Source organism: Herpailurus yagouaroundi, unplaced genomic scaffold (assembly GCF_014898765.1).
Source record: "Herpailurus yagouaroundi ecotype Mexico unplaced genomic scaffold, PumYag 188, whole genome shotgun sequence".
NCBI lineage: Eukaryota > Metazoa > Chordata > Mammalia > Carnivora > Felidae > Herpailurus > Herpailurus yagouaroundi.
In genome coordinates, this window is record NW_024412419.1 from 3,224,178 (window position 1) to 3,249,315 (window position 25,138).

At 44.4% G+C, this 25,138-nt stretch overlaps 2 long non-coding RNA genes across 2 annotated transcripts; one reads left to right on the plus strand and one right to left on the minus strand.

Annotated features, from left to right (window-relative positions):
* Window positions 1-1,969: 1,969 nt before the first annotated feature.
* Window positions 1,970-16,456, minus strand: LOC121044049 (uncharacterized). The gene is made up of 3 exons (XR_005797081.1): window positions 15,871-16,456; window positions 6,520-6,636; window positions 1,970-2,413 (listed from the first exon to the last, which is right to left on the minus strand). It is a non-coding gene; the product is annotated as an uncharacterized LOC121044049 (long non-coding RNA).
* Window positions 16,392-20,797, plus strand: LOC121044050 (uncharacterized). Its single transcript, XR_005797082.1, has 2 exons — window positions 16,392-16,503; window positions 19,983-20,797. It is a non-coding gene; the product is annotated as an uncharacterized LOC121044050 (long non-coding RNA).
* Window positions 20,798-25,138: the final 4,341 nt, after the last annotated feature.

The following is a 25,138-nucleotide window of genomic DNA, read 5'->3' on the forward strand; positions in this document are numbered from 1 at the left end:
GGCCTTTTGTAGCAACGTGGAAAGCTTTTATTTCCAAAACATGCATGTGATATTAACTTTTGAAGGGAGCGGGGAGGGCGATGCCATTCGCGGAAGGGGCTCTAACGCTCAGGCACGTCAAGGAGACGTCATGCTGCCTGTGAGTGTGTGTAATTGGATGACAAGACAGGCAGCTTACTCGGACAAAATTGCCTGAAAGTTTATCCAGCAGCGTCTACTAGAAACAAGAATAATCTTCCAGCCAGATTCCTGAGCACTCACTATAGATTTTATTATTGATAATAACAATTATAACCCTAAACAGTTAGAGTTTGCCTGATGAGATCTTACATAGTTACAGATTTATTAGAATTCACACATCAACACAAATTTTACATGGGAACAATCAAACCATATGCAAGATGAATTACGATGTGCTGATGGGTTGAAGGACTCATGTAACTAGGACCTGGAATCCAGAGGAAGAAGAGATTTGAGCTTTTGCGCAGCGTTTGGCTTGAGAGAATAAGAATCTCTCAATTTTTTGAGAGATTTGGAGAGATTTTGAGAGATCTCAAAAATGTTGAGTGTTTGTGGACGGAGAAGCATGAAGGAAGGAAGGAGGGAAGGAAGGAAGGAACAAAGGAAGGAAGGAAGGAAGGAAGGAAGGAAGGAAGGAAGGAAGGTGGAAGGAAGGATTTGGCTCCGGAGAACCGGCATTGTGGGACTCACAGGGTTGCACCTGATCCGAAGCTGGGAGGGAGGTCCCATTAGAACGTACAGAGGTGTCTGGAGAAGGTCACAATGACGAGGGGATCACGTGGAGCAACGTTTCCGCGTCCTTCGGGGGAGCAGAAGGGCTCCCCGTGGGTCCTGTACGGCAGCCCAGAACAAAGGCAACTAACCCACGGAGTAAACGTGCGTGCCGCGGGAAATGTGTGTGAGGTGCCTCAGACTTTTTTTGAGTGGCTCTAGTTAACGACTCCTCTGATTTAATATGAGCTGTTAAAAAGAATCACTGCTTTTCGACCAAATTATCATACCCCTAAAAATGCTCGTCAGCCTGTCAGAGCCGTGCCTGCAGCTTGAACCCTCCGATGATTTAACTTTCCCTCAATATTCCGTCTTCTCGTCATAAAAGTGTAGATAAATAACTCAAGTGCAAACAGAAATTCTTTTACCTCTTTTCAGGGAGCTGCTCTGAGCGCCCAGGGCCCCTGTGCCCCTCAACTCTGCAGCACAGTTTAGCGTGAGGATATTGGCTGAAAACCCCAAGCATTCTGCACTAGCAGATGGGGCGTGTGGCCATTTTTGAAAAGGAACAAATGTATGCATTTAATTAGGAAGGGATTTGACAGGCTCCTTTCCTTTGGTTGCATAATTTTGGAGACAATTGGGATACAGTGCATTTTTTTTTCCCTCTCAAAGATAACACTACTGTAGCATTTTCCCATTTCTTCCTTTCTCCCCCCGATGTTTTTACATGCCTGCCTCAGTTTCGGAGCTCATAAATGATATTGTTTATGCGACTTTCTTTTTTTTTTTTTTTTCCCAAGATCTGTGGCAGAGACCGGTCGTGTCTGTGACTCTTCCGACAGGAGACCCACTTGGCATGCAGACACTTAATTTATGGCTGGCCGAGTGCTAACAGCAGCCTGCCTCTGAGACCCCGTGCCTCACCCCACCTTGAGCAGTTTGTCAAGGATGTTGTGAGGCCGAGGAAACGCACTCTTTTCAGGGGGCAGGTCTCAGCGCATTATGTGACTTTTACAGGGGATATTTTAGCGGTACAATCTTTGGCCTTGCAATATAGGAAGAACTGGGGACAAAGGAAACGCCCTTAATGTCAGCCCAGTTCTTGGTGTTGAGCAGCACAGGTTGTACAGGAATCTGTGTGAAGAGAAGGCGTACAGACCCCTTTTCGTGATGTCCTTCATCCACAAGGGGGTCGAACGACGAACCTCGGGCATAAACGTGCCTAAAGCAAGGATGCTTTTGACTCAGCTATTTATTTAATCTGCAAGACAGATACAATACCAACCCTATCCACAGGGCAACCTGAGAGTGGTTGATTGCGATAACATCTGTAGAAAGACTGGAGGCCCTAACATGTAGAGGGCGTTACGTGAGACTTTCACAGGCCCTGGGCTTGGAGGCGCTCTCAAAAGCGTGGGCAAGGCGACCTATCCCTGAAGGGCTACGACACCTGAACGGCACCTGACAGCCTGGGTCTTTTGTCTTCTCCGTGACCTGTCGTCATGTCTTCGTCTGTCCTTTGAAACCTGGCCCCTTATATGGGACGGAAAGGATGCATAGAGTTGAAACTGTGGGTGGGGCACAGACAGTAGATCTTGTGTGCGGGCTTTCCGGCTTCTTCCACATCGAGGGAGATGACAGAAAGGTCAAGGGAAAAATACTGCACACCCCGCTGACCCTGGAGAGTGAAGATAGGCGCATTACTTTGTGTGTTCATTGAACAAATACATATCGAGTAATTGCTCTCTGCCAGCCCCTTGCTCGATATGTTAGAGGGCAGGACAGATACCATTCAGCTCTTCTGAGGCACAGTGATCAGCACACATCTATAATAAAAGAGTAACATATCAAACGTACGTAATCGGGACTTTGGGGAGGAAAACAGGACAGCGTGAAAGGGAAAACACAAGATGTGGGTGGTGGGTGGTCAGGAGGACGTCCCGGGGATCGTAACGTTTAAAATGCGACCCGACGACATAAAAGGAGCCAGCCGGGAGAACACAGAGGGGGCCCTTTTTACACTGAAGGCACAGCACGTACCTAGGTCCCGAGTCGGGGGAGTGAGTCCCACTTCCGAGGAAACACGATGCCAAGTAAGCCATTCCAGAGGTCAGGTCACACGGTGTGTCCTTGGACATGTGAAGAAGTTTCTGTGTCTGTGGACGTGTACTGGAGGGTGACTGCTTGAAAACTGCGAGCGAGGCCGTTGGCTATGAAATTGAGAAGAAATGGATGGGTTTGAGGTTGGCACACACATGGCCAGTAGGACGTGTTGGAGTGAAGGAAAGAGGTTCCTCAGAAATACCTCCGAATGTTGAAGCAAATGTAGGGCAAATGCTTTGAGACTGGTGTGATTGCCCGAGACCAGGTATACTGTGGGGACAGGAGTTTTAAGACGTAAAAGCATGGAAGGATGCATTTAAGAGGGTAGAAATGAGGATTCAGTTTCAGATATTATAACTTTGAAAATCGGAGAGGCATATTGGTAAGATGTCCACTGGGCGCGGGATACGACCTCTAGAGTTGAATTTCGTCCGAGTGTGAGGTGTGCATTTTGGATCTGCCAGTACCTAAGTGGTATGTAAAATTATCCGAGGCCATAAAATAAGAGAAGCATGGAATGACAGGACGGAGCGGGAGAGGGTTCAAAATTCAACTGGCTTCCCAAGTCACTAGGAAAAATAGGAAGAGAAAACAAACAAACGAACAAAGGAGAGAACAGCCATAGGAATCAAAACCAGGAGTATGTGAAATCCTGAGCTCCAAGAACAGCGATTCAATCGGGAGAGATAGTCCAGTGCGTCAAAACTTCCTGAGAGAATAAACAAGAAGAAATGAAATGGCTTCAAAATATAATTTACTGGATTTGACAACATGTGAATGTCTAGTCACTTTGTCAAAAGCCATTTCAGGGGAGCCAGCAGTTAGAGGGAATAAGGAAATGGGAGGAATTGAGTAGAAAACCCACTTGAGAAGCATGAGGACAAAGTGGCTACGAATTGAGAAAAAGGGAGGTGGACATTTGGAAGGAGGGAGGTGGAGCGATGTAGTCATAGTGGATGGCACTGTGAGGCCGAAAGACAGTTGTCTGGGGGATTCCAGAACGTGTGCACGTGGGCTTATGCAGATGAGTCCCTCAGGAGCCAGAGGGCAAGCACGCAGGAGGAAGCACAGCGGTATCCTCAGCCTCCGTGGATGGATTGGCCATCCGTCAGCAGAAGGAAGAAGTCCGATGGGTGCAGCATGGGTAGATGGAGAGACGTCTAGAGCAGGGGTTTCCAAAATTCTCACTACCACGAACACCCTTTCATTTTCCCTACACAAGGCCCATCATTTAAAATATTCTATGTGCAACACTCACTTAGTTAATTCCAGTAGCTTCTTTTCCCCTAAAAAACCAATTGGGTCAGCGTGCAGCGTAAGGTAAAATTTTGCTAAGTGTGGAAATATCTGCTCTTACGACTTTAGCTTGTTCTTGGCCATCGCTGTGGCTAACTTGTCTCTAGTGTGAGTATCGCGGTCTCAGAGGCAATTTCGCCGCTCAGGACGGAGGTAAATAGGAAGAAGGTGAGCATGTTTTCAAGCGTTTACTCATTTTTGAGAAAGAGAGAGAGAGCACTAGTGAGGGAGAGGCAGAGAGAGAGAGGGAGACAGAGAATCCAAAGCAGGCTCCGTGCTGACAGCAGAGAGCCCAACGCGGGGCTCAGACTCACAGACAGTTGGATCATGACCTGAGCCGAAGTCAGATGCTTAACCAACGGAGCCACCGTTGGACTTCTGGGGTGCCATCTGTGGGTGGACCGCCTGTAACCATGACCATCACATGGTGCCACGTCCTCCGGAGCTGTGATGTTGCGTCTTTGGGACAGTGAGCACAAGTCAGAGCGACTCTCCTTCACATCGCTCTCAGCGACCTGCTTGGGGGAACATGCTGTTTCCTTTCCTGAAACTCTAGCCTTTGCGGGTTAGAGGTTCCGGTGCTGTCAGGGAGAAAGCTTCCATCAGGGAGCATGTGTGCGTCCCACTAAATTATAAGCTACGGCTGCTACCCAGGCACTCGATGCTCCCCGTGGAAAAGCACCAGCAAACACAAAGAGGAAGGAGTTTAGAGTGAGGGACTCTCAGAAATTGTTCTTCTCCTTTCCAAATTTTGAAATTAGCGACTTATATGCAATCCGTCTCCAGGAACTTATCTTCAGAGCTAAAAATCATTCTGCTTGACCTCACATAGAAATTCCACGGTTGGTATTTCATTTTAGACTTGAGACTTGTGGCTCAGAATAGATGACTACGTTTTTAAGAGTTTCCTTTTGTCGTAATTCTTAATATGAAGATGATAGACTTGGGGTGTGTTTAGAAAGTGAAATGATGTAATACACTATATAAAATGATAGACACATGATGCCTATATTTTCAGCTCTGATTTCAGGAACACAGAAAAACCCAAAGTGTGGAAAATCTTTAATTTCTGGCACCTATCATGAAGTAGGTTATTTTGGATATTAAAATGAATAAAAAATACCAAATTTCCTCTGATGGCAACTGTGAGCATATTTTTAAATACTACTCACTGACAGTGCAACATGTTCAAAATGGTCTTTAGCAGGTGTTCTCCTGAAGCAAAAGCTGTGTTGCTATAAAAAGCAAGTAACAGGAAATGGTTACATTAAAACAATGTATAACAATACCGAAATATGAGAAGGAGAATGCACCGTGGATAATCGTGATTTGACTCTTTTGGTGCCATGATGTTTTATCATCCACACAAAAGAATAGTTTATTTTGGGTCATAGTTTTCGCCAAGATCTAAGTGAGTTGTTTTCCTAATTTGAAAGGTAGAAAACTGTCAGTGATAAATCATGAAAAGTAAAATAAAAAATAAAATAATGGAAATAAGTTATAAACTGTTGATGTAGTAATATACAATCTCTAATATCATGTTTTTATTGAAAGGAGCAGAAGAGAAATACTCTTTGCAACCTGCTTGGTTTTTCATTGAGTTCATGACGGGTAAACGTGCATATTAAATATAGCTCAACAGGGGCGCCTGGGTGGCTCAGGTTGGTTAAGTGACTGACTCTTGACTCCAGCTCAGGTCATGATCTCACGGTTTCGTGGGTTCGAGCCTCGTTTCAGGCTCTGCGTACTGACCTTGCAGAACCCGCTTGGGATTCTCCCTCTCCTCTCTCTCTCTGCCTCTCCTCTCTCGACCTCTCCTCAGGTCATGATCTCATGGTGTGTGAGTTCGAGCCCCGTGTAAGGTCTCTGGGCTGTCATCTGAGAGCCTGCTTTAGACCCTCTGTTCCCCTATCTCTCTGCCCCTTCCCTGCTTATGCTCTCCCTCTCAAAAATTTGAGAGAATATTTATTTTATTTCTCAAAAATAAATAAACAAAAAAACCCAAAAAGACTATCCTGTAATAATAGCCTGGAAGAGAAAGACAAATCCCTAATTGCAAATTATCCTCTCATTTATATCATCATTGAACTAATTTTACTTATATCTCAAAAGCACATAATACACAAATAACAAAAAATATATATGTAAATGGTATAAAACAGATGGCTAATACTTTACCATATAAATGTTATATCCTTTTTGTTATAAACATCCATATAGTAGCTGTAATAATAACAAAAATAATGATAAAAATACCAATTAAGTAAAATATCTTATTAGAGACAACCACAGAAAAGGAAAGAAAAAGAGAAGGAAGGAAAGAGAAAGAAAGAAAGAAAGAAAGAAAGAAAGAAAGAAAGAAAAAGAGAATGAAAAGACTTTTACTTCTGACTAGAAGAGTTGAAGACTTTTCTTCTCTCAAGCAAAGAGCTAGAATACTGGAAAACTTTCAGATGCAAATACGGTCAGATCTTGGACAGCAGGCAATGCAGATCTGGGATCCTGGAGAAAGGGCAAAACATTAAATTAGTCCCAACAGTGTTCTGGCTTTGTTCTTGAGATACTTTCTGCACACATTACCAGAATGGGGAACCAAAAATAGCCTAGTATGAAAGGATACTTACTGCGTAATTCAATTTACGTATAATAAATCTATAAACAATAAATCCACTCTGTAATAAAATTCAGTTGTTCCCCGGATGTGGTAGCAAGAGACTTACTGAGAAGAGAAACAGAAAAATTCACGGATGACCTGGAAATATTCCATTACTTCAGATGTGCCGTGTTTATGCAGGGGTGCACATCCTCCTAACTACCCAGCTGCATTTAAAATAGGATTCGTGGGGCTCCTGGGTGGCTCAGTAGGCTAAGTGTCTGACCTTGGCTGAGGTCACGGTCTCACAGTTCATGAGTTCGAGCCCCGCATCGGGCTCTGTGCTGACAGCTCGGAGCCTGGAGCCTGCTTTGGATTCTGTGTCTCCCTCGCTCTCTGCCCCTCCCCCGCTTGTGCTCTGTCTGTCTCTCTCTCTCTCAAAAATAAATAAACATTAAAAAAAATGAAAACATCGCTTCTCGGCCTTTTGGCTAAGATCAAGTGTAAAAAAAAGAAAAACAAACATGGACACGTGGGGTGCCTGGGTGGCTCAGTGGGCTGTGTCTGACTCTTGATTTCGGCTCAGGTCATGATCTCACAGTTCCTGAGTTCGAGCCCTGCATCTGGCTCTGCACTGACGGTGTGGATTCTCTCTCTCCCTCTCTCTCTCTCTGACCCTCCCCTGCTTGCTCTCCCTCTTTGTCTCAAAAATAAGTAAATAAACTAAAAAAATTTTTTTAAACCAAAACTATAAATGAATATAAATCAACAATTAATCCAAGTGTTAAACGACTGTATGCACCAATAAACTGTAAAAAGTAAATAAGGAGAAATTAGTGAGTTATGACAGAAAATTAGTAGGACTGACAGTGCAGCCAAAAATAAGTTTTGAAATTTTTAGTAAGTGAATGTCCAACAAAAACAAAAAAGAAAAAGTATCAACATATCATACTGAAATTGATTAAGGCTATATAACCTAAGCTACAGAGGCATTTAATAATTCAAAGCAAATGTTGTACATAGATAAATGTTAGCCAATTTTAAATATTCACTTTCTAATATAAATTTAAATTAATGAGACAACACAAGACACGTGCTAAATATTAAATGTGGCAGTGAGCACAGAAATTATTTTCAAAGTTTGCAATGAAGTGCCTCAAAACTACACAGGTACATACAGGATTGTGGGTTAATTCCAATCAAACTTTATAGAACACATAAGTCACATCCTGTTTCAAAATAACCCAGAGAATTAAAAAAGAGCACAGGGTGTTGTATGGAAACTAATTTGACAATAAATATCATATATTAAAAAAAATAAAAAAATTAAAAAAAAAGAAAAAAGAAAAAAGAAATTGGAGTTCTCTTAGATTCATTTTATGAACCATAACAAAAATGTGACCAATGGTATAACCTATCTTAACAATATGGATTCAAAGTCGTAAAAATGTTACTAGATGCTGCTGAAACCATACAATAAGACCAACTGAGATTTATTGCAGGAAAACAAGCCTCATCGAACATATAGGACCATCGCAATGCATCCAGTAGGTCAACAAGGTGCCACAATACGTTGATAAAATCAGCAAGTATTTTTTTTTAGTAGCTTTATTTAATATCCTTCCCAAGCCCTACAACACATCCTCTGAAAGTACACAATTCAATGCTTCTTCGCATATTTACAGAGTTGCGTGATTATCTATTCACTATCATCCTTATCGACTTTTAGAATATTTTCATCGCTTCACGCCATTCACAGCCTTACCTCTTTTCTGCCAAATTCCCCGAGCTCTGGGCACGCTAATCCGTATTTTGATTCCATACATTTGCATACACTGGGCATTTCATATAAATAGAATCATACCATACACAGTCTTTGTGACTGACTTCTTTCACTAGGCATAACGTTTCAAGGTTTTTTCATGCTGCAGCTTGTATCTGCGTTTCATTTTTTATTGGAGAATACTATTCCGTTGTACGTGATATCCGCATTACCTATCCAGGATCAGACAATGGACATTTGAGCTGTCTCCATGTTTTGACTGTTACGAAAAATGCTACCATCAACATTCGGGGACAGGGAAGGATGTTTACGTGGATGTTTGTTTCCAAATCTCTTAGAGAGATACTTGGGGGTGTGGATTTAGAAAGTCATCTGATTTCCCTATGTTTGGCATTTTGAGAAACTGGCCAACTGTTTTGTAAAGTGGCTGCGCTTTCCAATTTGGTTGCTTTTGTTTCTTTTTCTTGCCTGACTGTTCTGGCTAGAACTTCCAATACAATGTGGGACAGCCTGGTGAAACCGGGCAGCCTTGATGGGCCGATGTGCTCCTCGTCTTAAAGCTGTCAGTCATTCAGCGTGAACGTGTTAGCTGTGGCATTTTCCTACATGCCCTTTGCTGGGTTAAGAAAGTTCCTTCCTGGGGCGCCTGGGTGGCGCAGTCGGTTGAGCGTCCGACTTCAGCCAGGTCACGATCTCGCGGCCCGTGAGTTCGAGCCCCGCGTCAGGCTCTGGGCTGACGGCTCAGAGCCTGGAGCCTGTTTCTGATTCTGTGTCTCCCTCTCTCTCTGCCCCTCCCGCGTTCATGCTCTGTCTCTCTCTGTCCCAAAAATAAATAAACGTTGGGAAAAATAAAAAATTAAAAAAAAAAAAAAAAAAAAGTTCCTTCCTGTGTCTAATTTCTGAGTGTTTTTGTCACGAAAGAGGTTGGGTTTTCTCAAATGTTTTTTTTTTTTTTTTTTTCCCTTTTTTTTTTTTTTTTTCTTGTATCTCTTTGGATGGTCATGTGGCTTTTGTTCTTTATTTTTTTAATGCAACGCATCAGAATTGGGTTCTGGCTGTCGTAAGAACCTTGCATACCCGACATAAATCCCACGTGGTGGTGGTAATCCACACGATCCCTTTTATGTTCTGCTGGATGAAATTTGCTGGCATGTTGTTGAGGATTTCTTGGTCTGCAGTTTTCTTTTATTGAAGTACCTTTGGTTTGGGAACAGGAAAATTCTAGACGCACACCATGTGCTGGAGAGTGATGCTTCCTTAGATTTCTGGGAGGATTTTGTGAGGGACTGGTATTAATTCTTCCTGGGATGTTTGGTGGAATTCGCCATTTGAATTGCGAATTCGGTTGGGCAGTGAAACCATTTTAGCTTTGCTCTTTCCTTCATGGGAGGCTTTCATAGGAATAATTCGACACTTTCCTGTGGTGGGTATGTTTGCATTTTGTATTTCTTTATGAGTCAGTGTCGGTAGTTTTGCATTTCTAGGAATTTCTCTTTTGCATCCAAGTTGTCTGATTTGTTGGCGTAAGTTGTTAGTCGTATTTCATCACAATCTTTCTGAATTTCTGTAAAGTCAGCCCCAGTGTCCCCTCTTATGTTTCTAATTTTGATGGTAGATGTCTTCTGTCTTTTTTTCTTGGTTTGTCTTGCTGAAAATATATCAAGTGTGTTGATCGTTCCCAAGGGCTTACTTTGCATTTTCTTGATTTTCTCTACTGTTTTTCTTTTCTTTATTTCTTTAATTCCTGCTCCGATCTTTACTTCCTTCCTTGTTTTCTTAAGGTTTATTTTGTTTTTCTTTTCAGTGTCTCAAGGTAAAAAATGGTAGGTTATTGATTTGAGGTCTGTTTTCTTTTTTAATACAAACATTTCCCATTGTAAATTTTCTCTGAAATAGTTTTAACTGCATTTCATAAGTTTGGTATGTTTTGTTTTCATTTTAACGTATCCGAAAATATTTTATAATTTCTCTTCGAGTCTCTTCTTTGACCAACTGTTTTTTTAAGAAACATATTTTATAATTTTCACATACTTGTGAATTTTTCAAATTTCTTTCTCATGGTGATTTCTGGTTATATTGAAATTTTAGAATATACTTGTATCCATATCTATGTCAATATTTTCAAATTCAGAAGTCTTGTTTTACAGGCTTGAATGGATGTTACCCTCTGGAGTCCTCCATTTATGCTCGAGAAGAATTTGTATTCTGTTTTCTTTGGGTAAAGTGTTGTGTCTGTGGTATGTTAGCTCTGATTGGTTTCTATAGTGCTCAAGTCTTACGTAAACTTGTCAATAATCTGTCCAATTGTCTTGTCCAGTATTTAAAGTGGGCTATTTGTGTCTGCAATTATTACTGTTGAGTTTTCTATTTCTCCCTGAATTGTTCTGTTTTTGATTCGAGTAACTTAGAACTCTGTTGTTAAGTATATGTGTATACACACACACACACACACACACACACACACACACACACACACATATATATTTCATTATTATGAAATGTCCTTTGTCTCTCTTAAGAAAGTCATTGTTTTATGGTCCAGTATGTCTATTGCAAGTTTGGCTGCTCCGAGTCTCTCATGCTTTCTTGACATGATATCATTTCTGATTCTTTTGTTTCCATATCTGTTTCTTTGATCCTAAAGTATGTCCCCTGTAGAGCAAGAGAAGAAAATCATCAACTTTATTAAAAGAAAGTTATAAGTGTCTAGTCTAGCAAATGCTTCTTTAACATGATAAAGAATACCTACCTCAAGCAATTTGCTAAAATCAAGCGTCTTCACTGAAAAAATACAAACATGTCTTCTAAATACAGAACCAAGAAAAAAATGAATACTGAAGCTGCCTTGTAAAATGGCTACTCTCTGGTCATTGGCTGATGCTGTAAGATTATTTCTTTTTTTCTCTTTCTTTCTTTCTTTCTCTCTCTCTTTTTTTAATGAGAGGGACAAAAAGTTTAAATTAGGAAGAAAAAAAAAAACTTCATCCCATTTCTAGTACTCCAGATTCCTGTTTCCTCCTCTGCTTTTCTTCATAGTTCCTATAACCCCTTAGTAGTAGATGCTATTCTATTTGTATTTAACTTATTTATCAGCTGTCTGTATTCTTCTACTAAAATGTTAGCTTCAGGCAACAAGAACTTTTCTGTTTTTTTTTTTCCCTTCTGTGCCCCAACGCCACAGACGGAGCCTGAAACATAAAAAAGGTTAATAAAAAATGTGTGCAATATGTGGGTTATTTGAAGATGAAATAAATTCTACCCTAGAAAATAATGAAGTAGATCAACCAAAATTGTAGTAGAATACCAAGGTTCAATAAGATGGTTAGTTTCAAATAGCTATAAAAACTAGGGAATTTCTTATATGTAAAAATTAACTTTTGCAAAAATAATGGTTCTCAGCAGCAAGATTAAACGTGTCTGAGAATGAACCTAACTGCAAATACAACAACATGCAGAGGAAACTTCAAATCAATATCAGGAGGCATCTAAAAACTCAATAAATAGATGCACCGTGCTCCTGAGTGGGGAGAATAAATACTGTTTTTCTCACAAAATTAATCTATGTATTTAGTGCAACCACCTTGAAAATCCCAATGAATATTTTTGGAAGCATGAGGAAAATCCCTGAAGCCCACCTGTGATAACGAATCGATAAAAACATTCGAGAAAAGTCATGATTTGGTGGGGGAAGTGGCAAGATTTGCATTCTGTGTATTATATGATGCAAATAAGGATAATTAATAGCATGTTGTCAGGTGAAACTGTTGCCTCAATAGGCAGGCAGATCAGTAAAAAGGGCTACGGTGTCCCCAAGCCATCCACCTGCACACGGAAATTTATATGATAACGTCATTTCAAATCAGTAAGGAAATATCAATTATTTCAACCCGTGACAAAATAGTATAGATTCTGAACATGCGCTATTTTCTAAAATTACTTAGAGATGGATGAAAGATCTAAATGTGTAAAACAAGAAATGAGAAAATTATGATTTTTAATATAGGTAAAGATTCGTTTCATCTCTGAAACCAAACTCCAAAGCAGAAGCTGTAAAGAAAACAATGGATACTTTTGTGTGTGGAAAATGTTCAAAAACAAACGGATTGGAAAATGTGTGTGCTGCCTGTGATTGGCAACTTAAAAAGATCCTGACAATACATAGAATCTTTCTAAGCCATCAAAACAAGTATGGACCCAACTGACATAAAAAAGGAACAAAATACGTTGGGAAGTCACTTTTCAGAAAAACGGAGGTCGGCACAGCATTGCTTCTAGATTCCCCTAGAAGGAGCGGGTTATTGGAATGGGGCTGTAAGGTTTGCCAGTGACAGGCCTGGGACACCACAACCTTGGGTCTCATACCTGATCAAGGAGTACCTGGGAGCTTCCTCAGGGACCCGGCAAAGCAGGGGTGATTTACCCACAAAGCGTTACATTTGCTTCTGCCCCGTAACCAGCTGGCCTCCCCTAAGGCCTGTCTCCTTGGCTAAGTTAATCAGAAAGATATAAAAGGTATCATTGTGTTCGTTTCTCCCAAATCCATCACCCACCTGAAACACTCCATTATATGAAAAAGGAATTTCTCACACCATGCAAGTGATCAATAATCATATGGCCCAGTTATTAGAAATATAAAAAGGGGCATTTTAAAACTACTCCAAGGGCAACCATAAAAGAATACCGCCCTGAATTGAGAAAGATGAGCGGGTCCAGCTTGCACACATTGCTTGTGTCTGTGTCAGCAAATGTGCTCATCAGAGTCATTTACAGATTTATATCCTAGTCCAGTAAAAATGGCATATTCTTTACTTTTTTATAAATTTATAAATGTTTAAAATGTTTCTTTGTTTTTGAGCGCGAGAGGGACAGAGGGCGAGTGGGGGAGGGGCAGAGAGAGGGGGAGACACAGAATCCGAAGCAGGCTCCGGGCTCTGAGCTGTCAGCACAGAGCCCCACGCGGGGCTTGAACCCACAAACCGCCAGATCATGAGCTGAGCCAAAGTCAGATGCTTAACCGACTGAGCCCCCCCGGGCGCCCCGCATATTCTTTAATACATCCATTCTACCTGACACATTAATGAATGGGGGAAATGTAAGAATGTGCAGAAAGTTGAGTCAGAATGATATTAATTGCATGAATAGCCAGACTTAGACAAGACTTCAAATGCTCTACCAGTGGACTTGTACAGGGGTATAAACTGAGAGGAGACACTGGCCAACCATGCAAAGCATTATTGAAGTTTATAAATTAGCATGGAAAGTAGCCATGATACATGGCAGAGGGAAAAAATCCGTTTCAAAATTACATGAAGTTTGTTTTTATTTTACAAAAACGATCGTATTTACAATGTCTTAAGATTACTGCTGACACTTGCATCACACCGTTTCTTATTTTTAATATTTTAAATGATCACCTTTACTTTAATAATTTTAAAGTTCTTTTTCAAAATGCACTCGTTACATAAAAAGCCACCTTGTTAAAAAAGCGCGGCTGTGTGTTACAAGGGATACGTGTTTGCCCAAGACGTTACGTGTGAACTATTCACAATAACGTAAGGGATTACTGAGGAAACTGGTTTTGTGACTTTTAGTCTATTTCTGTAATTTGCTATTTACTAGGAAACACTTACTATCACCGGGTTTACCGCTATCTTTAACCAACAAGTGGTCCAATTTTCAAATGCGTGATATTCTCAGATGATTACTTTCCAGAGTCGCAAACGTCCTGATTGTGAATCTCATTTTAATTCCCATCCTGTTCAGTCCCGTCTCCCTCCTCTTGGCGATTTTCAAAGAGCTCATGCTGTCTTCACGTGACCTTCGGCTACGTTGATCATCCACCGATCATTGTGATGAGGAAAATTGATTTAAAAACCGTTCTAAAACATGATGATGTGCCATGCAAGTTTCGTTTCATTTTTAACAATTGTCTCTAACAATTTCTGTGTGAATTCACATCTTGCCTGCCCCCCGGGAGAATACTCTTCTTCGCCCCTGGGAAGGGTAGCATACAGATGGAACATTCACTGTAAAGAGTAACACGCCTCTCGAAGATCAAGCAAACCCTAGCACGGGAGGAACTTTGCAAGGGATAACACCAGCTGACGCTGACGCGGCCTGTGCTGTTTAAAACGTTCTCTCATCTATATAATTTGAGCCTCTGTTTCAATCGCGAGGCTTTATTGTTAAGCGCAGACTATACCCAATGAAAGAGACCTGGGGAGCGTTCAAGCCCATAATCGGTGATCGCAAGGACTAAGCTAAGAAAGCAACAATCATAATATCTCTGTTGTTAATTAAAAACTGGGCTCAGAGGGGTAGCGCGATGTCAGAGGCCCCGCCTGCTGTCGGCAATGGTTATCTGAAATCAAGTCAAGATGGGAAACTGAATATATTTAATGTGATTATGTGGTATGTCCACTCGCTCCTGTAAGTGTGTTCAAGAGATAGAAATAACGCCTTCAAGGTGTGTCACCTCCATCTTGGAGACGGACACAAAAGACACGGGGTGTGATTACGATGTGCTCTACTGGAGACGTGCACAAAGTGCTGTGGCCGCACAGGGAAGCGAGCTCTGACACACACACACACACACACACACACGCTCACACCCACCCAGGCACAGGCTCTCACACTGTCCCACTCTTCCCCACGGCAAGTAAGGTGGGACCAGAGGCTCCACAGGGAAGATGTGACCTGAATGGGTCTGGACAGACGGCAAAGATGAAAAAAACAATTTTTTTTTGATGTCTATTGATTTTTTGAGAGACAGAGACAGGGCATGAGCAGAGAAGGGGTAGAAATAGGGGGAGACACAGACTCCGATGCAGGCTCCAGGCTCTGAGCTGTCAGCACAGAGCCCGATGCGGGGCTCGAACTCAGGAACCTTGAGATCATGACCTGAGCCCAAGTGGGACGCTTAACCGGCTGAGCCCCCCCCGGCACCCCCAGACGACAAAGATTGTTCGTGGGGACATGGGGTTGGTCACTCTTGGGCAGAGGGAAAGGGTTCCAACAAAAGAGCCGAGCTGTGACAGCAGTCCACCGTTAGTTAGAGTCCCAAAGAATTCCAAGAAACAAGGACAGGAGGGGAGGGAAGGCCGGACTCTGGAAGCCAGTGGAGACCCAGAAACGCCCACCCCCCGCCCCCTCCATAATTCCAGCCATGGACCCTGCCCCGCTCCTCTCCTCGGAATTCCTCACCACAAGGCGAATCACACGGTTTATTTTCCCCCCAGAGGGGCCTGGCTTTTGCTTCGGTCGTTAATGAATCCCGAGTTTCTACGACGGCGCCGGCCATGCAGGAGGTGCTTAATAAATGTGTTACAAACGCTCTGGATAAGAGCCCGAATAAAGGTACCTTACGGGTTCCCATTCTGGCTGTATCATTAGACGGCCGTATGGGCTTTGGCGAGTCTGTCTGAACTTTGATTCTCCCCCTTTAAAAAATGGGAAACTCATGATGGGAATACTCGTAACAGCTGATCTCGGGCGACTGCTGGGGAAGCGAATTACACAGGCAAGCCCTCAGCCACGCGAGTGTCCAACGGCCGCCGATGCGAGCGGGACGGCGGTGCCGGTGACGATCAGGACAATGGCGAGGTCACCAGGGCGTGCCCGACTTCCGGTTTGGGCGGCGGTGGCGACGGCGGTGCCATCGTTTTGCTTTCTGGGGACCGAGAAGACGCCTGCAGTGGAATTGCTTCCAGGGTCCGCCCCACGGTCCGCTGGGCCGCACCAGCGACCACGACTGATAACCGGGCCCAGAGCTCCTCGTCTGGAAACGAGAATTCACTCGCAAAGACGCAAACCCGCGATTAGCTGCCTGCGATAGGCTCCCGGTGCCTCCCAGCTCGGACGCGGGCAAAAACGGCCCAGGGTGCTGTGCGCGTGCGCACACTTTGCTCCCACGTGTGCCACCGATGTCCCGGATGGAGCACCCATCTCCGGCACTCTGTTTCCGGGACCCTAAGTCACGTGGGCGTCATTGCTGGTAAGAGCCACTGCCACGTGGGCCGCGATCCGACCCGGTTTTGTGATGCACTTTGGATAATAACTAGGGTCTCTGGCCTTGATCTCTGCGGGCCCCGGGTAGAAGCCCGTCAGGTCACGAGCGATCTGTCCTCCTGATTCACACAAGCCCTTTTGGATCATTTACCAAGTGGATCCTCTAAATTCTCAAACAAACAAACAAACAAATTTCTAAGCCAACAACGAGTTTGCTCTCTCAGCAGCGGGGTCTCCAAAATACACAGAACCTGCTGTACAATTCATCCAGCAGGGGGCACCCGACCAGTGAACAGGACAGACCCCCCCCCCAGTTATCCACACCTGCTTCTGGAGGGGCTCCCAGGGGGCCCCACCTCAAACAGGTCTGCGTGAGGCGTTGTGTTCCCCGTCCCCCAAACCATCGTCTGACTACCCCTTCTCACCTCTCTCCCCCCACCCCCAAGTATTTGCCCCATGAGGTCGTAAGCCTGTTATTAGCCCAGACATGGGGGCGGGGGGTGGGGAGCGGGCAGTGCATGAACCGAAAGAAGAATAGAGGGAGCAGATGAACTGTCCTGGGGCCATCAGGGGCTTTGCCAGGAAACGTGGCCAGAATTTCTCACAACCTCCTAGGAAGCCGACTCACCTGGAAGAGGGTAGCAAGGAGGGCGTGCATTCGGTGTCCCCTCTTAATGTCATTTTAAGGTCACCCGGGAGGAGAGTCTGTCCAGCCGCTGACTGCGCGTAAGAAAGGAAGGCTGTGTTCTCAGTGACACAGACGAGTTGTTCCACGCATGGTCCGTCGTGGAGACGGGAGCTGTCACCATGTTTTTTGATAGCAAACCCTCAGGTATTGAAAAGCCCAGCTCCTCGGTGTCTGGTATCCTGAGACTCAGCTTGTCTGAGGCGCAGTGTCACGGGAGACCCTTCTCTTTGACGTCCCCCCCTAGGGCATTTCCTCGCCTTGCTCATCTCCCGTCGCACCTCCTCTTGGGAGGCACGGGCCAGCGTGGGGGTGACACCCTACGCTGCCTCCTAACCGGCCGCCGTGGCTCGCTGTGTCTCTCGGCTCATGTCCTGCTCCAGAAATAGAAGCATTTAACGCAGACCAAGCCCCTCCAGGCCCCCTCCCTGACTCCCTGCCCGCGTCCCTTCTGTCCCGGAGACACACACAGTTGCAGGTGGACGACCTCCTCTCCGGCAGTTCCGCAAAGGTCAGAAAACTGAGACGCAGAGAAAAGAAAATGCCAACCTGGGAATTACTGAATGTGTGTCCGTGCAGAAGGCCAGGCCTTTTAGAAGATAAATATCACAGATGGAGAGAGTGCTCGGGGACCTTTGTGTTGTCACAGTTTACTGCGAGATTTATAAAGTCCACGCTGCTGAATCTGGCCTCCAGTTCAGCACCCGGACGTCCTCGAGGCCCAGCTTCGTCTGTTTGCTGCCCCAGACCTATTGCCTCCCTTCCTTCCGCCTGCTCCCCATTTCTGGGATTTGGGGTTCCGTTGACCCCCGCTGAGATGGAATATTCCTTGCTGGGTTTTTCATCTGTGGCCAGGAAGTTGGGGTCATTTTCTGAAGGAAAATAATTTGCCTTCTAGAAGTTTTTAGTAAAAGAAGAACTCTAGAAAGTAGGTTTTGTGATTATCTACGTCTGGGAGAAAACAATCAATTAGGTCAAGGTCTCTGCCACTAATCAGAGGCAATACCAGAGGAAGGAATAACCAGAGGAAGGAAAAGAAGTGGCTAGGCTACATCCGGTAGCTGAAATTTGGGAAATTTCCTCTCAGTTGGATCAGAGAGGAATGTTCCTCAGGAGGGTCACTCGAAACACATCTTGCACGTTGGTACCTGCAGTCGTGTGTCTGACAATGTATTCCATTCTTAATACCGACCTCGGCATTTGGAGCCCCGGGGTGTGGAGTCGGCCAGGTGTGAACCTGCTTTCACATCAGGGTTGCTCAGACTTGGGGGCCCCACAGGACAATGGGTGTGGTTCGTGACTCCGCTGTTTCCAATCTACGTGGTTTTGAGGGTGATCACTAGAAATCACCGAACTTCACAAAGCCCCTTGTCTGCCTCGCTTCCAGGATGGGCGTAAGGACAAGCCTACACCTTGTGATCGTTGGGAAAATGGAATAACGGGATACAGGCCACATACCTACACTGTGTCCCTCCCGTCCCCAGGTCTGAATTTCTCCTGAGAGATCAGACAGCAGAAACATATGGAACTGAGGGCAATGGCCATAACTGGCATCCCAGCTTCGGACACCTGCCGTGACATCCATACCGATCCACTGCTTCAGGCCTCTGTTTCTCGATGGGCCAGACTGAGCCCAGAGTGTAAACCAGGATCCCCTTAGTGCTGAAGAGCGTCTGGAGAGGGAAACGGAGTCCTTCTGTGAAAACCAGTAACATTACTGCTGCTTAGCGTCCACAGTGATCAATCGTGATCACGCCGTGTTGGGGACATAAGTGTTTTATTTGACAGCTAACTGCAGGCTAACGAACACACAGAGCAAAGTTTTCGTGTAAGCGTCTTAAAAGTTACTTCCCTGTGATAGAAGACCAGATAAACGTGTCGATCTGCTTTCTTCTAAAAATCAAAATGCCTGTCAAAAATCATTCTCGTCCTCTCTGTGGTTGAGTTCATCAAAACTTTGCAGTAATTTGAAACACACTGAGAATGTACTGATTTTACAATAACAGTGGTTTTCCAAAACGGGCTGATGCCGACAAAACATTTGTCATCGGCAGAGTAGGGGTAACGTTGGACCAGTGTGTCTAACTTGAGGGCCTTTGTTGACCTTTCGTGCGTAACGTTGGGCCAGTGTATCTAACTCGAGGGCCTTTGTTGACGTTACAATTTTTGACAATTTATCTGATATTTTTGTTGTGTTTTGGTTTTATTCTCAAGTGAACCAGACAACTTCACTATGTATTCTCTTGAGATCCAGGGGAAATTGTCACCCTTGCAGGCGTTATCTTCAAAAAGAAATCCTTATGCTGCACGAAAATTTTTTGTAACATTCAACTTCTTAGACTGTTAATTCCTAAGTGGTAGTTTATCTTCTTGGGGGAAAAAAAAAACCCTCCTAAACGATGTTTTGCTCTTAAGATGTCACACTGGGTGGTGAACGGTGAACCTTACCGGGGCCAGGGGCACATACGCTAAAACAGAGATGCACTGGGTGCGTGCAAGGGTGATTTTTCTCCCACACCATTCCGCGGTGAAACATCACTGCCATTTTAATTGCTCTGAGCCTCTGTGCCAGTTCCAGTCATATTTTTAATGCCCAATCGACCATGAAGCTCAGAATCTTCACTTCATGGCCTCATCAACAAATTGATCCCTAATTTCCATATGATTAAGAGAAAAATGCCTCTTTTGTAAGAGACTAGCCCTATGTCCAGCAAAGTTGATACATGAAGAATAAGAAACAATTCAAGTTGGCTAATGAAAAATTTAATTTCTCTTCACAGAGGTATGACGCAGCCAATCGTCCACATTCACAGGGTTTATGTTGCATTTTCTGCCATGTCAAGAGAGGAAGGAAAATGGAGCCATGCACTTGGGTTGTAATTGTAGTCCTCCTCACCTGGGTGTGGTCGTGCACCTGTAAGAGCTTCGTGAGTTCTCATCCGCCCTCTCCTTTCCTGGACCCCAGCTGCTGGAGAAGCTTTAAAAAATATCTCTCATGAGGAACAAATGCCATTAGCGTGAAGACTGTCTTCTATGGTTTTGGGGCAAGATATTAAGGCAGACATTTGCATTTTTCAGAGACAGGTGCCAGAATGTAGCGAAAGAGAACGTAGTAAAAGTCTCCAAATGAGTGCCAAAGGCTTTTTACTCGAAAGAATGTCTGTCGAGTCTGTGCACTACATACAGTAAGAAGAACCTTGGCCCCTGGTGACCAAAATAGGGGTAAGAAGACTGCAGTTCAGCGTCTGCGTGGCCCATCTCCTCTCCAGGTGAAACAGTACAGAAGAGGGGACCATCCCCTGCCCTCTCACTGCTGGCACTCCGGTGCAGCTGGCCGGGTGACTGCCTGGTAGGTCCTCGAGGTGGCCGCTGTTATCGGGGCACCGTGGAATCGCCCGGATCCGAGGCCTGCAGAAAGTTCACCGATCCCGATCTCCTCCTCAGGCGCGACTCCAACATCGTGGAACATTTTGTGTCACTTGGCACTGTGTTTATTCTAGAAAATGGAATAGAAGAACAATTTGTCTTGGCCTTAAGGTATTGCCATTTCCCTTTCTTACTGATTTTGTAAACCCAAATATAAAATATGCAACTATGTGAGGGTATGGGCGTTCACTTCACTGAAGTTATCACGGTAGTCATTTCGCAGTGCATAAGTCCATCCAATCGTTATTGGCGCACTTTAAACTTATACAGCGTTATATCTCAGGAAAACTGGGGGGAAATAAAAATGTAATCTTGCTTGAAAAGGCAAGACTCACTGATTTCTGAAGATGTTGATTTCCTTCGGGCCAGCCACGTAGCCTCTTTGAGCCAAAGTTCCTTAAACTGCACAAATAAAACACGGGGCTGGTAGTCTTTCCGTGTATTATAGGCTGTCGCATCCTCCAGAGTTGAAAGGTTGGGTGTAAGTGGTTTCACTGGGAACCGTGTTCTGATGTGCGCTTCTCCAAAAAAAGAAAAGAAAAGAAAGAGAAGAAAACCAAGAAATTAATTACAAGCCATGAACGACAAAATTAGAAACAATATACACACGCACGTGCACGTTCCCGCACACACACACTGACCACTGCCAGGGATTCAACACTGTTTAACTTCTCTCACGATGCACAGAACCACTAGTGACTTAGAATGTCCTGTCTGCAGCCTTCCGCCTTTCTCTCTGTTGTTGAAATGGCCAGGGAAGCAGGCACCAGCCCCGTTTACTTACACTTAGAAAACTTCGGGGTTTTCTAGAAGTGTTCAAAGATTTTTTTTTAATTATTATTATTTCCTTGAAAAACAGGATTTCTGGGGCTCTGCCTTCTATTGGCTCAGAGATGTATTTTAATAGACCCAATGTATACTGAGGACGGGTCTCAGATTTGGCCTCCTGCGTGGCCACCCGAGATGTATTTATTTTTTTAATTTATATTTTTAACCGCCTTTGCCCCCGAGGATCTCATTAAAGTGAAAAATGAGCACAGGGAAGACCCGGGCTGCCAACGTTGGCCTTCTGTGTCCAAGACAGAACTCTCATCGTCCAGCACGCTCCTGGAGGCCAGACAGAGCCTCAGGGCACTGTGCAGAAATAAAACAAACAGATGGAAGTTTTGTTTGCATTGAGGGTCACGGGGAAGGCTGACCGCTCCTATAGATTTCCTTCTTTGTACCTTAAAAAAACGAGGGTAGGTACAGAAAGATAAGGGCTCTGGGGCGCCTGGGTGGCTCAGTCGGTTGAGCGACCGACTAGGGCTCACTCAGGTCATGATCTCACAGTTCGTGAGTTCAAGCCCCGCGTCGGGCTCTGTGCCGACAGCTCGGAGCCCGGAGCCTGCTTCCGATTCTGTGTCTCCCTCTCTCTCTCTGCCCCTCCCCCACTCATACTCTGTCTCTCTCTCTCTCAAAAATAAATACACAGTAGGGGCGCCTGGGTGGCGCAGTCGGTTAAGCGTCCGACTTCAGCCAGGTCACGATCTCACGGTCCGTGAGTTCGAGCCCCGCGTCAGGCTCTGGGCTGACGGCTCGGAGCCTGGAGCCTGTTTCCGATTCTGTGTCTCTCTCTCTCTCTCTCTCTCTCTATGCCCCTCCCCCACTCATGCTCTGTCTCTCTCTGTCTCAGAAATAAATAAACATTAAAGAAAATTTTGTTTTTAAAGAAAGGTAAGGGCTCCGCGTGCCAGCAAAGGGCAGGCGACCAAACAAAAGATAATGCAATAGTTTCCTGTGGCCAGTAGTGATGCCCATGATCGTAACATGCAATTAAATGCAATTAACAAGCTGCGCGACCCGGACATAAAAGCTGGAGATGGAGGCATTCCAGGATTGCGGAATCTGGGGCGAGAACTAGCAGGACACCGCCTCGCTGTTCGAAAAGGTCCATAAGGCCTGAGTGAATACATGGTGAGTCCTCTCCTAGCAGAAAGAGAGATGATAGCTTTCTGTCTCCTCTTCTCATAAGGGCATTAATCCCATTATGAAGGTGGAGCCCTTACTACCTCATCATCTCTTATAGACCCTGCCTCCTAAAAGCATGACCTTGGAGGTGAGGGCTTCAGCCTACTGATTTGGGGGCACACAGACATTCAGTCTTAGGTTCCTTTAAATTGAAAATGGGCTTAGGGGTAAGCCAGGAGAAGACTGTGTGATAGGACTGTTTTCGGGAAGTAGGGTTTAGTGGTCCCTATGTCCTTCTTCTGGACGTCTCTGTCAGTCTGAATGCCTGGTTTATGCTTGGGGGTTTCTAGGGCATTCCGAGTTACTTAACTGTTTTCATTTGGAACGGCCAATAGGGGGGCGACAACCAACGGCGATGAGAATACCGGTATAATAGCAATCGAACTCTTACTCCAAGGCAAGTATTGCGGTCCACACCTCATATGAAGTGCCTCACTACACATTCACATTCCCTTTGGGACATGCATGTCAGGAACCACGTGTAAGGAATAAACACCCTGAGATAGGCATGTGTTTTCACAGGAGAGAGCTAAATGGAGACGTGAAGAGGTATGTCTCGTAGTGGACCATTAGGTGATTTAGTAGAGCCAGGAGGGCACTGTTATTGGAGCCAAAGAACAGAGGCCAATGCCCCCCTCCATTTCTAGTCCTCTCTGTCCTTTGTGTCAAAGTCAATTATGCCTATTGGAATGAATTCCTTGACTCTCTTACCTTGAATGTACTTGGCTTCCTTAAATCATGGAACCATCGCTTGGAGAAAGGCCCAGGGAAGTCCTCTTGCCCATATTCCCAGACTGCGCCCCGTGGAACCAAAGTGCGTGTGAACGCGTTCGGAAATGGCCATGCATCCTGCGTGTTCCACGCAGAGTGCTGGACAGAAACACCAGGATGCTTTAATGCCTCAGCAGTTCCCAAAGCACTAAGCTCTATGTTTATGGCATGTGATTCACTGGTTCACCATAGAAATGACGAGAACATGAACAGATAGGGATTTCTTCAAGGTAAACCGGAAAATCAGGGGGAGAGCAACGGATTGTCTCCAAATATGCTATTGATCAGTGCCAAATAAAAACCCGTTTTCTAGTCACCTCGAATACAGACCTTTTGAAGAGTTTAATATTTAGTTGGCGATATTGTCAAATGCTATAGAGAGACATTTTTAAGTATATGTGGATTTTATTCCATGGATTTTCATATGATTACAGTGACTTCTTCTTTTTTCTCTTCTCCTCATTAACAGGCACTTTATTCATTTGGTCTCGATATCAAGGTTAAACAGAACTCGACTGCACTTCAGCCTTGATATTCACAAGGTTAAACGTAACATATGCTCCGTTCTTGGGCCCTAATTACGCTCCTAACCATTTGCCTCGTGTATCATAACTCCCGAGTATGCTGTGAGAGGAAGAAATTAGAAATTTAACAATTTTTGAAAGACTCAAAATCCAATTAGATAATCATCTGGTTTATATGCTAAGTCTTCACAGTGAAGCACAATGTAGAAAAATGAGCTGTAATTGTTTTGGGAATGTTCCAGAGACACCAGAAAGACATCATTTACAATAAATTATTATGGCTTCCTTTTCCTTGTTGTTTCTTTATGTATTGTAATTACAATATTGATTATCTCTGAAGGATTAGTCCACGACTAAGTGAACATAACCTGCTTTGCCTGGTTAAATCAGCAAACGCTACACGTTATTGATTCTTCACATTTTGTACCAATTACTAACCAGAAAGTAACTGATCACACATCCTGAGCTTATCGGTAGATATTTTGGATTTATGAGAATTCCTTCATGCTAGTGTGAAACCCATTTTCCCCAATGCAGGTGGAATGCTTCACTGGATAAACAATTCATCGAGGCTGGCATTTTGTTTTTTTTTCTGTCTGCTGAGAAACAAACACTGGGAAGACCTATAGAAACGCACAGGTTTTAATATTCACACTCGAACCCTGACCAAGTACCATAGACATTTAAGGGCAATTCTAAAAACTTGCTTAGTATTTCATCCCAGAATTTCCCTGAGGAAATCCCCAGGTCGGAAGCACTGTTTGCACACTCTCATTGCAAGAACGTGGAGCCTTGAGTTTCAGATTCTTCTTAGAAAAGTGGCGGGATAGCCTGACGGGGGAGCGTGGCAGATTGACCAAGATCACGCACTGCCAAGCCCCAACCGAGGGCTCACGATCGTCTGTCCACTGGGGGCAATGCGGTGGCTTAGTTTGAATTTGTTGTTCAGCTGGATGAAAAGATAATCCTTAACTCTGTAGCTATTTTTATTTATTTAAAAACATTTTTTTTTCAACGTTTATTTATTTTTGGGACAGAGAGAGACAGAGCATGAACGGGGGAGGGGCAGAGAGAGAGGGAGACACAGAATCGGAAACAGGCTCCAGGCTCCGAGCCATCAGCCCAGAGCCTGACGTGGGGCTCGAACTCACGGACTGCGAGATCGTGACCTGGCTGAAGTCGGACGCTTAACCGACTGCGCCACC